Consider the following 17191-nt stretch of genomic DNA (forward strand, 5'->3'; position numbering starts at 1 on the left):
AAGCGACCTGTGTTTGGGAAAGATCACTATCCCAGCAGTCAGACTAAGTGGGGGAAGAATGAAAACAAAGAAACGCAGTAGGAGAAAGGGAAAGAGAAAAGGAAGGTAAGAAAGAGAAGGAAGGAGGCTCACCTGTGGAGAAAAGGCCTGGGTAAGAAATGCTCCTCTCAGGGTCTGGCAGCTGATCACACACCTAGGAGGGAGGCGAGCTCTGATTTTCTGCTCCTGAATGCTGATGACTAATGGGGAAGACGCACTCTGCCTCCAGGCACTGGGAGCTCACGAGTTGATGAAAGTGGGAGCTCACGAGTTGATGAAAGTGTGAGCTGAGGTTTCTCCCTCTGAACCTACCTGTCCTCCTCTCTCAGATGTCAAGGAACCCCTCACACTGAATATGGAATCTCTGTGAATCTTCCCTGCAGCATGCACATAACTGCTCCAAGTCCGGCATCCCAGAGGTCTTCCTCTTGCCAGACATGTCCTCCCTCTGCAGCTCTATGTGACACACCCAGAGGGGATTCCTCAGCCTCACCCAGAGGTTGAGCCTCTGTCAGGAACCATTCTATGCTACCTTTCATTCCCACCTTCATGCCCCCTCTCCACTCTTCTCCTCCCTGCCCCTGCTCCAGGAGGAAGGATGTTGTGTCTATGACATCGACAAACCCCCCGTTTTCCAACATCTAATTGGGTTCAACCAACAAAGAACGATGGCAGAAAATTTGCAGGAACCAGAAGAGTGAGGTTCCCTTCCTGGGGAGTCTCCCTGGACTGGCTCTGCTCTTTGAGAAAAATATTTGTGAGTTTAATGTGAAACCCTGAATGGTTTTAGAAAAATAAGTGTGCTAGTTGAAGGCTGGTCAGGAAAAGGATGGTCAACTCTACTTAGAATAAGAAGGGGACAGTTTAATAAACAGACTATTATAGTGAAAGTGAACTAAATATGGCCTGAGAAGGACTCTCTACTTCCATATTTGAGTCCTTGTGGACCAACCGTAACCTAACTTAATAGGTAGATGAGATTGAAAACCTAATTTAGGAGTATGTGCCTGTAACAATAGCTGAGTCTCTGCCAATCCCAGCAGCCATAGTTCAACCACTCACACATTGCTGAGTGTTCAAACTGCGATCAAATGAAACAAACCACCTGTAACCAGTCCAAATGTCTCTGTACCTCACTTCTGTTTTCTCTACATCACTTTCCTTTGCTACCCATTAATCTTCCACCACGTGGTTGCTCTGGAGTATCAGAGCCTACTCTGGCTCAGGAGGCTGCCTGATTCACGAGTTGTTCATTGTTCAAATAAACTCTTTTAAATTTAATTTAGCTGAAGGTTTTCTTTTATCACTTATTAACAAGGAGTGTTCAGCAAGCCCATAGGTAGGGCAGTAACACGGTTCTAGTGACCGTATCAGGCCCAAAGGGATTTGGAGAAAGTTATTTCTAGCAACAGAAGGACAGCATCATGGAGAGCAGGCCTCTTTAAGAGGAGCTTTGACCTTTGTTGGAGGGAAACAACCAGGCTGAGATGGCCCCACGGAAAAGCTGTGGCAAAATAAATACCGAATTCATCCTCCTTTCTCATTCTGGTCTCCTCGCATCTCTCAAATCCCCCGTTAGTTAAATCCAATCCACAGCCAGAGGACAAGGGCGACCTCTGATGTGCCTCATGTGCTCCAGCAACAGAGAGAAACATGGAGGTGAGTGTAGGGGTAGAAGGCTGATTGGAAGGTGTCTGGCTCGGGGGTGCTGGGGTGCACTGTGGGGAAGCACATCATGACAGGGCTGAGTGTACGATAAATCAGAGCGCGTGTGATGTGGTGACAGGTGACGAGTAAAGAGGCTGCTGTAATCATCCATTTTGAGGACCTGAACTAAAGCATGAGCACCAGGTGGAGAAGTGGTCAAGAGCTGGGTGTATTTCAGAGAGAAGTGAGAGCCTGACAACCAAGGGGATGTAAGGAACACTTCACAGCTTGGATCAACCCCAGGACACCCTTGCTGAGCTGTGGAGAGGAGTGACAGCTTTACCACCAAGGAGATGTAAGGAACATTTCACAACTTGGATCAACCCCAGGACACCCTTGCTGAGCTATAGAGCCACAGGGCTCTTGGCCACTCCAGAGACTCCAGAGCAGTATTTAGCGGTGCCAAGCAAGGCATACCTTTGGGAAACAAGCACAATTCCTACCTCCAGAAATGTCTTCCTAATCCTGTTGGTAAATCTCATACACTGTGATTTATTAACATCTTGTTTTAATTTCATAATATGATTTTACAGAACATTTACTGGATAAATATTCCAGAACCCAGACACAAGCTGCCGTGCCAGTTATAGATGTGCCAGTAATTTGGCTGACTAATAGCCCTGAGGAGGCAGCCCAGAGCCGAGTAAAGAGAGTCTGGATTCCTGAGACCTTTATTCCAAGATGCTTGAATAAAAGAAGTGGTTCCACTCAACTGGGTTCAACTCAGCCCAATGGGAAAACATTCTGGGGCCATGAGGATGGAAGGAACAGCATTACTCCTCCTTCACAGGTAGGTGTTGATGGCAATGGCCCTAATAGCTGCAAAGCACACACACAGATTCAGTTGGGCTAGAAGATAGAACACTCTGAAATTTTCAGGGGACAGAGATGGGTCCCAGAGCAGGCTGTCCTGAGAAACTTGGCTAAAGTTGTAGGTCATTGCTTCTGCATCAAGGAAGACAGAATCTGTTTACCAGCTCATCAAGGCTTCAGCGTACTCAATTTTCAACTTCTCCTACCACTTTTTTCACCTTGGTCATAGGATTATGACTAAGAAGAAAGATAACAAGGACCAGAAAATTCTAGCCCCCAATAGGTAGACCTAGGCTACCTGAAGGAGGAATGACAAGGTGCTCTGCAATACAGGACAGGCGGAGGCTGGGCTCAGCCTGGGGAGCAAGGGAAGCTGGAAGGAGTCAGTGATGCCTGGGTGGGGCTTGGAAGGCCTCATGGTGCCCCAGGTACAGGACATGGCTAGTTTCTTTGAATGAACATTTTTATGACTGTCAGTCACAAGGGCATGGAAGATGAAAACATTTAGTCCCACTGTCACTTCAGTCATTGTGATGAGAATGTGTTAGATATCAAGGGAGCCTGGCTGGCTGGATAGTGAAGTGGTGAAGCCCAAACTCATTTCCAGGAGGGAAAGCTTGCTGCAAGAACCTGGGAATGGAGATGTATTTCTGCCCTACTGAGTCTTGAGTCTCCATCTTCACGCAGAGGGGAGCTTGCCCTGGAGCTGCAGGGGCTTAATGACCAGGAGACTTTACCACCCACCCCCACAAGGGGGCCACAGTTCTGGAAGAGAATCTGGTGGCAGCTCTAGGTGTGTATGTACTGTTGAAACTGTAAGAAACTGTTGTATCAGTTTCAGGAAGTCCCACCCAGTGCCTCACTGACTATCACTTTCCAGATGGCCCGTCCTCAGCCTCCCTGTGAGGACCGTCACTGATGCAAGGTGTCACCATCACACTCAAAGGAGGGGTGTCACTGGAACAGGTTGTTGGTTTTAAAACCTGTTCCCCAGAAAGACAAATACTGCATGATCTCACTTATATGTAAAATTTAAAGAAGTCCAACTCATAGGAACAAAGAGTAGAAAATAGGTTGACAGGGACTGGGGGGTTGAGGGAAATTGGGGGATTTGGGTGGAAGGGTGCATACTTACAGCTATGAGATGAATACGTTCTGGAGGTCTTATGTATAGCTAACTTGGTGACTACAGTGTATAACAGTGTATTGCATCCTGGAAATTTGCTAAGAGAGTAGATCTTGTGTTCTCACCACACACACACACACACACACACACACACACACACTATGTGGTGATGGTTATGTTAATTAGCTTGATGACAGTAATCATTTCACAGTATATACATATATCAAAACATCCCTCTGTACACATTAAATATATATAATTTATATTTATGAATTATGCCTCAGTAAAGCTTGAAAAAATTAAAATGAGTAAAATGTGTGCCTGATGTATCATTCACACGAAATCCACCATCTGAAGTCAAACTCCGACATGAGGGGCTTCATTCAGCATGCCCTCACCTGCACTGGCAAATACTGCCAGCATGGAGGGCAGACAGCCTTGAGATACCCAGAGGGGAGCCACCATTACCCATGCCCTCCATGCTTGAGTTCATAGTCAGGACTGCCAGCACAGAGGGCAGAGAGCCCTGAGATACCCGGAGGGGAACCATCATTACCCACGCCCTCCATGCCCAAGTTCATAGTCAGGGTGGTGCAGTGCATGGGAAAGGACAACTGGTTAGGAGTCAGGACACCTTGCTCCACCCCAGGTCTGCCACTCAGTTGCCACTGTCTTCCACTCTCTATCAATGCACTCACCCTAGACAGTTAGTTTCTCCCTCCTCTAGACTCACTAAGCCTTTCACCTCTTGATATAAAGGTGATCTCATTATTTTAATTTAATTTTGAGTGAAAAACTAAAAACTCATTGAGTGCCTGTCATGTTTCAGCACTGGACCACATGGTGGGAATACTTCAACAAATATAAAAGGTGTAGCCTTTATTCTCATAGTGTTTGCAACCATTCCATTCTCCTCCTAAGCAAGGTTTTCTTGTCTTGGTGTGGATTGTTCCTCTCTTTTTGCACAGTGGCTAGCAGGAAGCTCTGAATCTAACAAGTGTCAGGCAACCAGATTAAGGCTACGCAGTGGTCAAGAAGCTGAAGAGAGAACAAGTGACATCAGGAAGTAGGAGATCCTCTGTTTCTTAAGAGAAGAGCGCTCAAGTAGCTATGAGCTTAAATTTATTTGTTCTCCATCAGGATCCTGCTATGAGAATTGTAATAAATGTCTCTGAAATGCATTACATACAGCATGTTTGTTCTCTGTATTTGAAGGCTCTCATTTTTGCATGCCTGGCACTGACAATATTTAAATATGGTGTGGAATACTGGGTCAGAAGACCACAGTAAGGTATCATTTGCCCTTGCAGCCTAACACTCCAAGACGCACAGTGCTGACTAAGAGATGGGAGACGTGGACTCATCTGGCTGTCGCCTCCACACCACTGAGATCTAGACACCAGCTTCCAGTTTCTTTTGAGGCTCAATAAAAAGAGGAATGCTTTGTGTAGTATATCCCCTGTGTTTGCAAGGTCAGACCAGCTAGTTGGTACAGACTGGGTCACAATGACAGTAATAGCATGGACTTCCCAGCTCATGTAGCCAGATGCTCATATGGCCCAGCTCCTTGAAAAGTTCCCCTCATAGTCCTTGGAGTTTTGACAGGTTGTCTACTTTGAATACACCAACATTATCTTGCCTGCTGCTTCCTTCTCTCACTAAGGGTTACTGCAGTTTCAGCAGGCACTGTGGTCTACTTCCCAGCTGCATCACTGGGAGGTTGGGTCTCTGAGGCAGCTTGGGGTGGTGTGTGAATAAATGGATGGATTCATCTCCTTTGTGGTCCTCTCTAGCCCCCATCTTAATCCTGCTTGCATGCCTGTATCTCACATGACCCTCATGGCATTGACTTCTGTTTACCTGTGTCTCTTGCCCTCTCGCTAGAATCCAAAGAATTTCCCAGGAGTTGGACTTCATTCTGTATTCAGAATTATTTCTCACTTGCATGAGCAAACCCTTTGCAGCTGAGTCAAGCTGGTTGTTTCCGATGCCTTCGTTTAGGACCTCCTCCTTCCCAGAAAACTCTTTTTTATTTTTGTTCTTTGAAAACACCCAGGCTGGAGTACAGTGGCACAATCATAGCTTAATACAGCCTTGAGCTCCCTTGTTCAGGTGATTCTTTCACATCAGCCTCCAGAGCAGCTGGGACTTGAGGCGCAAGCCACCACTTGCAGGTAATTTTAGTTTTAGTTTTATTTTTAGTAGAGACAAGACCTTGCTATGTTGCCCAGGCTGGTCTGGAACACCTGGCCTCAAGCCATTCTTCTGCCTCAGCCTATCAAAGTGCTGGGATTATAGGCATGAGCCACCACACCCAGCCATAGAAATGTGGAATTTTTGAGAGTGGAAGCCACTCTCAAATATGCATGTGGAATTTCACAGGACTTAGCATATATTTTCTAAACACGCTCAGAGATGGCTGAGTCCTGGAGGTAGGCATAGAGGAGGGTGAGCTTAAGAACTTTACTAAAGCACTTACATTTCACTTCCACACACATAGTGACAGTACTGTGCTACACATTTTCTCCAATTTTTCAGAAACTTTCTCTCTTCAGCAGATCCCAACTGGAATTTTTACGAGTATATGTTGAATCTTATAAAAAGAGTATTTTAAAAGTATGCTCATTATTGTATTTTTTTCAAAGTGAATGGGAGCCTCTCTAGGGCACCATGTTCTAAGTTTGCTAGGGGCATAGAATGCAATGTTGCTGTGCCCTCCAGAGTTGCATAGAATGGCATCCTTGTCCCTTTCAGAGAGGCACCAAAATGCTTAAGTTTCCAAATTTCTCTATCTCCTCTCTTGAAATCTGGCCTACCTATATATAGTTCAGACTGTCTCCCCATCAGAATAGCAATGTGAGAATTTTTAAGGACAGAAATACGTGCTTCTTTGGTTTCAAAACACCTATTCATGCTGAGTACTAGCAGCTTTGTCCTCAGTAAGGTGTGTTTGAGCTATGCTCATAAAAGACGTGAATTATAAGCATAATTCAATTAGAGCAAAGAGACTGCAAAAAGGGCAATTGAAATAATAGAGAGAAAAACAGATAAGCCAAGCCCAGTAATTCGGGGTGGCCTGACTGTCCCATCCATCTGTGAAAAACTTGATGCTCCATTTGTCTGGGAGGGTGTGTTAATTAAGAATTTCCCCAGATGGTAGCATGGAGGATGCCATATTAAAGCTCTCTCCTTATATCTGCAGAAGATGTGACAGGAGGAGAAAATTAGTGCTGAATTCATGAAGGAATCCTGTCCTATAAGGCTCAGCTTTTTTATCTGAATCCATCTTGGGGAGAAGATCAGTTAAATGAAAAGTAGATTTAAGAATACACATCCACTGAATGCAATTATAATATGAGCAGAGATGCTGACTTAAAGGAAAATCCCTGGGACTTGCTTCTCATCTTAGAGACTGGGGCATAGATTTTCCATGTGTCAGAAATAGATCTTCCCCACAATCAGATTTAAAGATGAAATAATTGCAATATTCTTACATATGATGAAAGGGTATGAGTGTATGAGTACTGCTGTGGTTTGAATGCCTCCTCCAAAATTCATGTTGGAATTCAGTTGTCTTTGGGACAGTATTAAGAGGTGGGACCAAATGAGGCCTTTGGGCAACAATTAGGATAACATAAAGTCATTAGGCTGAGACCCCAGGATGAGACTAGTGGCTTTATAAGAAGAGGAATAAAGTCTGAGTCGTGAGCAGACACACCCATGCCTGCCTGCCATGTGAACACCTTATGCTATAGTATGGTGCAGGATGGACACTCTTGCCAGATGCTGGTGCCATGCTCTTGAACTTGGTGACCACAAGACTATGAGCTAAATAAACATCTATTTTTGAAAATAAACTACCCAATCTGTGGTATTCAGTTATAGCAATAGAAAATAGACTGAGACAGAAAATTGATACTGAGATGTGGGATTGTTGCTATAAAAATTCCTGAATATTTGGAGGTGGCTTGGTATTGGGTAATGGGTAGAAATTGGAAGAATGTGAAGCAAGAGGCTCAAAAAAGCATGTTGCATAGTGGCAGGAACAGAGGATTAGGGGTAATTCTTGTGAGGATTCATAAGAGACAAGAAAATGAGGGAAAGTCAGGAACTTATTAGAGAGCACTTAAGTGGTCATGACCAGAATGCTGGTAGAAATGCGTACAGGAAAGGCCATTCTAACAAGGTCTCAGATAGAAATAAAGGTCATCCTTGTTATAAAGCAGCAAAGAACTTGGTTGCATTATGTCCATGTCCTAGGACATTATGGAAGGTGGAACCTAAGAGTGGTGAGCTAGGAAAAAAAAAATTAAGCAGCAAAGTGTTCTAGATACTGCATGGTTTTTCTTGAATGCTTACAGTGAGGTATGGGAGCAAAGAGATGATTTCAAGCAGAATTATAATTAAAACGGAAGCCAAGTATAAAAATTTGCAAAATTCATAGTTTGGCCATGTAAAGAACAGAAAAGCAAGTTAAGGAGAACACGGCAAGGGTGTGGCTGAGTGACTAGTCACTAGAGACAAGCAGCAATAGAAGGGACCAGGTGCTAATCATCGAGAAAAAGGGGAAACGGTCCTGAAGGCATTTCTGAGATCATTGGCGCTACCCCACCCATCACAGGCCCAGGGCTCTAGGAGGGCAAAATGGTTTTGAGGGACTGGCCAAGGGATCCCTCCATGTCTTGCTGCCCTGTGCCACCTCAGAGCTCTGCTCACTGCATTCTGGTGCAGCACTTTTTAGTCCCAGCTGTGGCTCAGGCAGCCCCAGTTGCAGTTCTGGCCACGATTCCAGAAGGCATAAGCCATAAGCCTTAGCAGCGTCCATGTGGGACTAATACTGCAGGAGTGCAGAATGCAAGAGCTGCAGAGGCACAGTTTCCTCCACCTAGATTCCAGTCATAGAGAGCCTGCAGGCCCAGGCAGAAACCTGCTGCAGGGGCAGAGCTGCCATGCTAAGTTCCTACCAGGGCAATGGCAAATGAAGCCATTGGAGTGGGACCACCACCAGAACCCAAGAAGTGTAGAGCTACCAGCATATAAATCCACTCTGGGAAAGCAGAAGCATGGGTTGAATCCAGAAAAGTCACAGGGGCAGGGCTGTCTGAGGCAGTGGGGGCCCATCCCCACTCCAACCAGGAAGTGGTATGAGATTTAACATTGTTCACCCTGTTGGGTTTTGGACTTACTTGGAGCCTGTTACTCATTTCTTATTTCTCCCTTTTTGCATGGAAATTTCTATCCCCTGCCTGTCCCACTAATTTATTTTGAGCATAATTAGTTTGACTTCCCAGGCTCACAGCTGAAGGAAATTCATCTCAGAATAAATTGTGCTTTCAGACTCACTCATACATGATTCAGGTGAGACTTTGGACTTCTGAGTTGGTGCTGGAATGAGTTAAGACTTTGGGGCTATTGGTATGAAATGAATGCCTTCTGCATGTGAGAAAGACATGGATTTTGGGGGCCAGAGGCAGACTGCTACGGTGTGAATGTGTCCTCCCAAAGTTCATGTGCTGGAAACTTCATCCCCAAATGCATACGTTAATGGTATTTGGAGGTGGGGGCTTTCGGAGGTAATTAGAATGAAGGTCATGTGTGTGGGGCCCTCATGATGGCATAGTGGCTTTATAAGAAGAGGAGAGAGGGGCTGGGCACGGTGGCACATGCCTGTAATCTGAGCACTGTGGGAGGCCGAGGTGGGCAGCTCACCTGAGGTCAGGAGTTTGAGACCAGCCTGGCCAACATGGCGAAACCTCATCTCTACTAAAAATACAAAACTTAGCTGAGTGTAGTGGCACACACCTGTAATCCCAAGTACTCGGGAGGCTGAGGTAGGAGAATCACTTGAGCCCGGGAGGCAGGGGTTGAAGTGAGCAAAGATTGTGCCACTGCACTCCAGCCTGGGAGACAGAGAGACTCCATCTCAAAAAAAAAAAAAAAAAAGAGAGAGAGAGAGAGAGAGAGCGCTGAACTAGTGTGCCTGCTCTCGCCCTCTGAAAATGTGATGCCTTCACCATGTTATGATGCTGTAAGAAGGCCCTCACCAGATGTGGACCCTTGACCTTGGACTTCCCAGCTTCTAGAACTATACAAAATATATATATATTTAAATACTACTCAGTGTGTAACATTCTATTAGAGCAACAGAATCAGACTAAGATAAGTATGTAGGTCTGAAAAACAATCTGACAAGCATCTAGCCTTCCCTAGTGTCTCTAGGTTAGCACTCGTTTCATACACGCAAATGTAGATATCCAGGCATGCAAATGATTATGTCAGAGATGAAGTCATTCATTTGATCTTATTAATTTACATGTGTGTGTATAAACTTGTACAAATGACTTTTATTATTATATGTAGATATATGTAAAAATAATTCCCCCATTATTGCCAGTCTTTTATTTTATTATTATCACTTTTTAACCTCTTTATTTTTCCAGATGAACTTTAGGATTGTTTCATAATGTGTCCCCAATTCTTATTAGTATTATGACAGGAATCATATTAAATCTATAAATGATGGTGGGACTACTGACATTTTTTTCATTCAACTTCCAATTTAGGGAAACAGTGTAGTATTTCATCGCATTTACCCATCCAGATTTATTTTTTACCCTTTTGCATTCTGCTATATGTCCAGGAAGCTAGTTTTTATTAATACACTCACAAGTTCCCTTGCCCTCCAACTCTTAATTAGGTGCAGCCCATGTGCAGGTAGGTCTGACAAGGACTGGGAGGTGGGAGGGAAGTGAGCTTTATATCCCGGTTTTCCTGATAACGATTTTTTTTTTTTTTTTTTTTTTTTGAGATGTAGTCTTGCTCTGTTGCCCAGGCTGAAGTGCAGTGGTGCAGTCTTGGCTCACTGCAACCACTGCCTCCTGGGTTGAAGCAATTCTCCTGACTCAGCCTCCAGAGTAGCTGGGATTATAGGTGCAAGCCACCACACCCGGCTAATTTTTGTATTTTTAATAGAGACGGGGTTTTGCCATGTTGGCCAAGCTGGTGTTGAACCCCTGAGATAACAGGTCATTTTGTTGGCCACTTTTCTCAGTGCTCCCCTTGTTTTGTAAATTGTTTTTTTGTTTGTTTGTTTTTCCATGCTCCTCAGACCTAGAGCTGGTAACAGCTTCCTGGTGTTGCAAATCCCAGAGTGCATCACTGTTTCTCACACTTGTGTTTGTGCCCCTTACTTTCCCATACTTTAATTAGTCTTTTCATTAAATTCTTAATTATCCCATTAGTGTAGACGCCTGTTTTCCTCTGGGACTCTGACTAATATAGTATGCCTCTTTCTTCCCACTTTCACCTATATTCAGTATAATAACATTTTGTCATATTATTTTCCATCTTCAACATGAACATTTTTGTTAGCTTATTCCTAAATATTCTATACGCATGTTACTGTTAATATGTTGGGATTCTTCTTCCTTTGTATTTCCTAAATGGTTATTAGTATTGCAAAATAAATCTTTAGAGATGTTTCTGTTTATTTTACTTTGCATCCTGAAAAACAGCTGGCATTTCTGTTTTGTTACTGCCAGTCAAGTAATATATCTTGTGATTCTCATTAATAATGTTACTGAATATCAGAGTTTGAGATAGTCATTATTTTTTCCTATATTTGTTTTATTGATGTAGTTTTTCACTGTATTTGTCCAAGAAATTAGCTCTAACTGCTGAAATAAAAAGGCTTCTGAGGCTGGGCGCGCTGGCTTACGCCTGTAATTCCAGCACTTTGGGAGGCCGAGGAGGGTAGATCACAAGGTCAGGAGTTCAAGACCAGCCTGGCCAAGATGGTGAAACCCCGTCTCTACTAAAAATACAAAAATTAGCTGGGAGTAATTGCGGGTGCCTGTAATCCCAGCTACTCGGGAGGCTGAGGCAGAGAATTCCTTGAATCCAGGAGGGGTAGGTTGCAGTGAGCCGAGATCGCGCCACTGTACTTTAGCCTGGGCAACAGAGCGAGACTTTGTCTCAAAAAAAAAAAAAAAAAAAAGGCTTATGAAATTTCAGTGGTTTAACACAATAAAGGCTTATTTCCCACCCAAAAACAGTCCAAGGTCAGTCCGGCAGCTCCTCACCATCATGTAGCTACACCACCTGGAACACAACTTCTCAAAGGTTATCAGGCAGTGAAGAAGTTAGAGAAGTTAGAGAATCCTACGTGTGGGTTATTTTAAGGGCCAAATCTGGAAGGGATTTTTAAAAATTACTTATACTTAATCGCATTAACTGGGACTAAGCACAGGGGAAGTGGAAGGTATAGAAAACACACGGGGTGTTTGGTGTGAAGTTATAGTATTTTCTATAAAAGTGCCCCTCTAACAGTGGTCTCATAAAGTGCACTGCAAATAGTTACCAAAATTTTTTTAAGAGCTTTTTGGGCAGTTATTGAATTTATATAATGTTTATTACATTACTGATGTTCACAACTTCTGGACTGTGCACCTGTGGACAAGTTATTAAAATTTTCTGTATCTCTTGTATCTCTGTTCATTTCATTGTTCATTAGAGATAACATCAACTCCACTTAGGAATCTTTAACATTAAAATATTTTTCTTTTTTTAAAAAGCATTTTTAGAGACAGGATCTTGCTATATTGCCCAGGCTGGTCTCAAACTCCTGGCCTCAAGTGACCCTCTCGCCTCCGTTTCCCAAAGTTCTGGGATTACAAGTGTGAGTCACTATGTCTGGCCAATCTTTTAAATTTTAAATGAATTAATACAAGTGAGGTACATATACAAGTGTCCAGCATGTGTAAGAAAAAAATTTAGCATAATAACTAGTATTTATCATATTATTATTATAAAATGGTTCTGATTTGGAGAATAACATGCTATTCTTTTAATATACTGATGTTTTATTTGTTAATATTTAAAAATTTTTCATGTATATTCGTATAATTATTAAGTGTTGAAAATATGCCAAGTTTTCCCTTGAGGAAAGTCCTAGCTATGTAACTAATTCCTTATAATACATAGAATTATATGCATAGTGCTTACATTTTTGTCACTTTCGAAATAAACCAGCAACACAGTTATTTCCTACTTGAATAAAAAATTGTCTAGAAGAGCTTTTACCTTGGCTAGGGAGATGTGGGCATTGCCTCTGCTCTCAAGTATTTTCCAAAACTTACTCTGGAGTGATAAACAAACGTGATCACTTTTTAAGTGTTTTATGACAAGAATAACTGGGTTAATGTGTGTAATCTCTAGGTAGTTTTCTAGCAATTGAAATCCTCTAATAGGTATACATTTTCTTGCTTTAAAGGAAAATTTATAATAATGGGCATGCTCTTCACTAAAATTGTGGTTATTTTATTTTATTTATTTATTTGAGACAGAATCTTGCTCTGTCACCTATGCTGGAGGGCATTGGCGTGATCTCGGCTCACTGCAACCTCTGCCTCCCCAGTTCAAGCAATTTTCCTGCCTCAGCCTCCCAAGTAGCTGGGACTACAGGCATGTGCCACCACACCCGGCTAATTTTTGTATTTTTAGTAGAGATGGGGTTTCACTATATTGGTCAGGCTCCTCTTGAACTCCTGATCTTAGGTGATCCACCATCCTCGGCCTCCCAGAGAGCTGGGATTACAGGCGTGAGCCACCAAAACTGTGGTTTTTATTGCTAGAAAGAGAAAACACACTCTAAGCCTAGACTGCATTATTTCCATGGTATTTTCCAGTTCAGTCTCTCCAGCATCTCTCCTTACATCCATGGTTCTAATCTTCCTGTCTGCCAATCCCCCAAATCTGTTTTTTTCTTATTTTCTGCTTTATTTCTGGGAATTGAAATTATGGAAACAGAGGGGAAGAGTAATGAAATAGTTATGACCCTACTCATTGGATGTAATGAGTTTACATCACAAAATAATTACAATAGGTTGTAATTATTTTATATCTGTGACAGAAGATTCTGAGGATAAATAATTAGATCAAAATCTCTTATCACCTGTGCCCTAACTTTTCATAATGCCTTACCTGAATGCTCCATCTGAGCTTTAATTAGTGGACATTTGTCCTGATTTCTGGTCTTAATTCTAAATTTAATGGCCAGGCAGGCACGGTGGCTCATGTCTGTAATCCCAGCACTTTGGAAGGCTGAGGCGGACAGATCACAAGGTCAAGAGATCGAGACCATCCTGGCCAACATGGTGAAACCCCATCTCTACTAAAAATACAAAAAATTAGTCGGGCGTGGTGGCAGGCGCCTGTAATCCCACCTACTCAAGAGGCTGAGGCAGGAGAATGGCGTGAACCCGGGAGGTGGAGCTTGCAGTGAGCCAAGATAGCGCCACTGCTCTCCAGGCTGGGTGACAGAGCGAGACTCCGTCTCAAAAAAAAAAAAAGAAAAATAAAAGAAAACGAAAACATACAAGTGGCCAACAGACATATGAAAAAATACTCAACATCACTAATCATCTGAAAAATGCAAATTAAAACCACTATGAGATACCATCTTACACCAGTTAAAACAGCTATTAAAAAGCCAGTAGATGTTGATGAGAATGTGGAGAAACGGGAACCCTTATACATCATTTGTTGGATTATAAATTAGTATCAATTTTGCTGAAAACACTTTGGAGATTTCTCAATAAACTAAATAAACTAAAAATAAAGCTACAATAAGATTTTAAAAATAAATTATTATATCTAAAAGATACCTGCACTTGTACGTTTATCACAGCACTATTCTCAATAGCAAAGATGTGAAATGAATCTAAGTGTCGATCAAAAGACGATTGAATAAAGAAAATGTATATATGTTGCGTGTGTTTAAATGTGTATGTCCAGGAATACAGTTAGCCTAGTAGACAAAAGATCTCTACAAGGAGAAATACAAAACACTGCTGAAAAATAATCAGAGTGGGTATACATGTATATATATACACACACACCTATATACATTTGTGTATATACACACATACATATGTGTATATACACACATACATGTGTATTGTTGTATGTGTAACTATACATATGTATATATTTGTGAATGTATACATATATACATATATACATACACACAAAAAATGCCCGGGAATACAGCTAGCCTAGTAGATGAAAGATCTCTACAAGGAGAAATACAAAACATTGCTGAAAAATAATCAGATTGGGTATACGTGTATATATATACCTATGTGTATATACACATATACATGTATATAGGTGTGTGTATATATACATAGGTATATATATGTGAATGTATACATATATGCATGTATATATACATATATGTATGTGTGTATGTATGGTCACAGCACACATATATGTATATACATACACACATATATACACACACACACCACATAATAGTACTCAGTCATAAATAAGAATGAATTCATGTTTTCTGCAGCAACATGAATGGCACTGGAGGCTATATATCCTAAGTAAAATAACTCAGAAACAGAAAATAAAATACTGCATGTTCTCGCTTATAAGTGGAAGCCAAGTGAAGAGCACACATGGACATATAGAGTGGAATAACAGACACTGGAGACTACGGAAGGCAGGAACATGAGAGGTGGGCAAAAGCTGAGAAGTTACCTAATAGATACAATGTTCAGTATTCAGGTGATGCATACACTAAAAGCCGAGACTATCACTATCCAATATATATGTGTAAGAAATCTGCACTTCTACTCACTAAATCTTTAAAAATAAAAAAGAAAGCATGCTTATATTTGTCTTTTTAAAATTTAAACTTTTAGATACAGAGGGCAAATGTGCAAGTGTGTTGTTACATGGGAATATTGAGTAATGCTGTGGTTTGGAGTGTGGATCTCATCACCCAGGTAGTGAGCATAGTACCCAATAGGTAGTTTTTTAACCCACCCCCACTTCCTCCACCTCTAGTAGTCCACAGTGTCTATTGTCTCCACATTGATGTCTGTGCATGCTAAAGGGTTAGCTCCCACTTATAAGGGACAACATGTAGTATCTGGTTTTCTGTTTCTGTGTTAATTTGTTTAGGATTATGATCTTCAGTTCCATCTATGTTGCTTCAAAGGACATGATCTCATTTTTTATGTCTATATAGTATTCCATAGAGAATATGTATCATATTTTCCTTATCCAACATAAAATTAATGGGCACCTGAGTTGACTCCATGTCTTTGCAATTGTGAATAGCATAGCGATGAACATACAAGTACATGTGTCTTTTTAGTGGAATAATTTATTTTCTTTTCTATATAAACCCAATAATGAGATTGCCAGGTGAAATGGCAGCTATGTTGTAAGTTATCTGAGAAATCTCCTCACTGCTTTCCACAGTAGCTGGATTAATTTACATTCACAGCAACAGTGTATAAGCATTTCCTTTTCTCTACAGCCTTGCCAGCATGTTGTTTTCTGACATTTTATAAATAGCCATTTTGACTGGTGTGAGATGGTATCTAATTGTGGTTTGGATTTTCATTTCTCTGATGATTAGTAATGCCGAGCATGTTTTCATGTTTTTGGACACTTGTGTGTCTTTTCAAAAGTAATATGCTCATGTCCTTTGCCCACTTTTTAATGGAATTCATTTTTGCTTGTTGATTTAAGTTCCCTATAAATTCTGGAAATTAGGCCTTTGTTAGATGCATAATTTGAGGATATCTTCTCCCATTGTGTAGGCTGTCTGCTCATTCTGTTTATATTTTCTTTTGCTGTGCAGAAGCTCTTTAGTTTAATTAGGTCCCACTTGTCTATTTTTGGTTTTGTTGCAATTGCTTTTGGGGACTTAGTCAAACAATTTTCTGCCAAGGTCAAGTCAAGAAGAGTGTTTCTTAGGTTTTTTTTCTAGGACTTTTATAACTTGAGGTCTTACATTTAAATCTTTAATCCATTAGTTAACTTTTGTACATGGTGAATGGTAGGAGTCCACCATTAATCTTTTGCATATGGCTAGTCAGTTACCTAGCATCATTTATTGGATAGGGGACCCTTTCTTCATTGTTTGCTTTTGTTGGCCTTTCTGAATATTAGATGGTTTTTAGCCATGTGTTTTTATTTCTGAGTTTTCTATTCTGTTACATTGGTCTATATGTCTGTTTTTGTAGCAATACTAAGCTGCTTTGGTTACTATGGCTTTATAGTAGAGTTTGAAGTTGAGTAGTGTGATGCTACTGATTTTGTTCTTTTTGCTTGGGATTGCTTTGGTTCTTGGGGCTCCTTTTTTGGTTCTATCTGAATTTTAGAATAGTACTTTTTCTAATTCTGTAAAGAATGACATCAGTAGTTTGATAGAACCAGCATATGAATCTGTAAATTGCTTTGGGCAATATGGCCACTTTTATGATAATGATTCTTTTTATCCATGAGCATGGAATGTCTTTCTATTTATTTTTGTCATCTCTGATTTCTTTCAGCAGTGTTTTGTATTTCTCCTTACAGGGATCTTTCATCTCAGAATGCACACATTCCTGACCATTTGTGTGTTTGTGTCTGGCTATTGTCTTAAGTGGGGTTGTGTTCTTGATTTGACTCTCAGCCTGGATATTTTTGATATATACTAATTCT

The sequence above is a fragment of the Papio anubis genome, chromosome 20 (genome assembly GCF_008728515.1).
Source record: "Papio anubis isolate 15944 chromosome 20, Panubis1.0, whole genome shotgun sequence".
In the NCBI taxonomy this organism is placed as follows: Eukaryota; Metazoa; Chordata; class Mammalia; order Primates; family Cercopithecidae; genus Papio; species Papio anubis.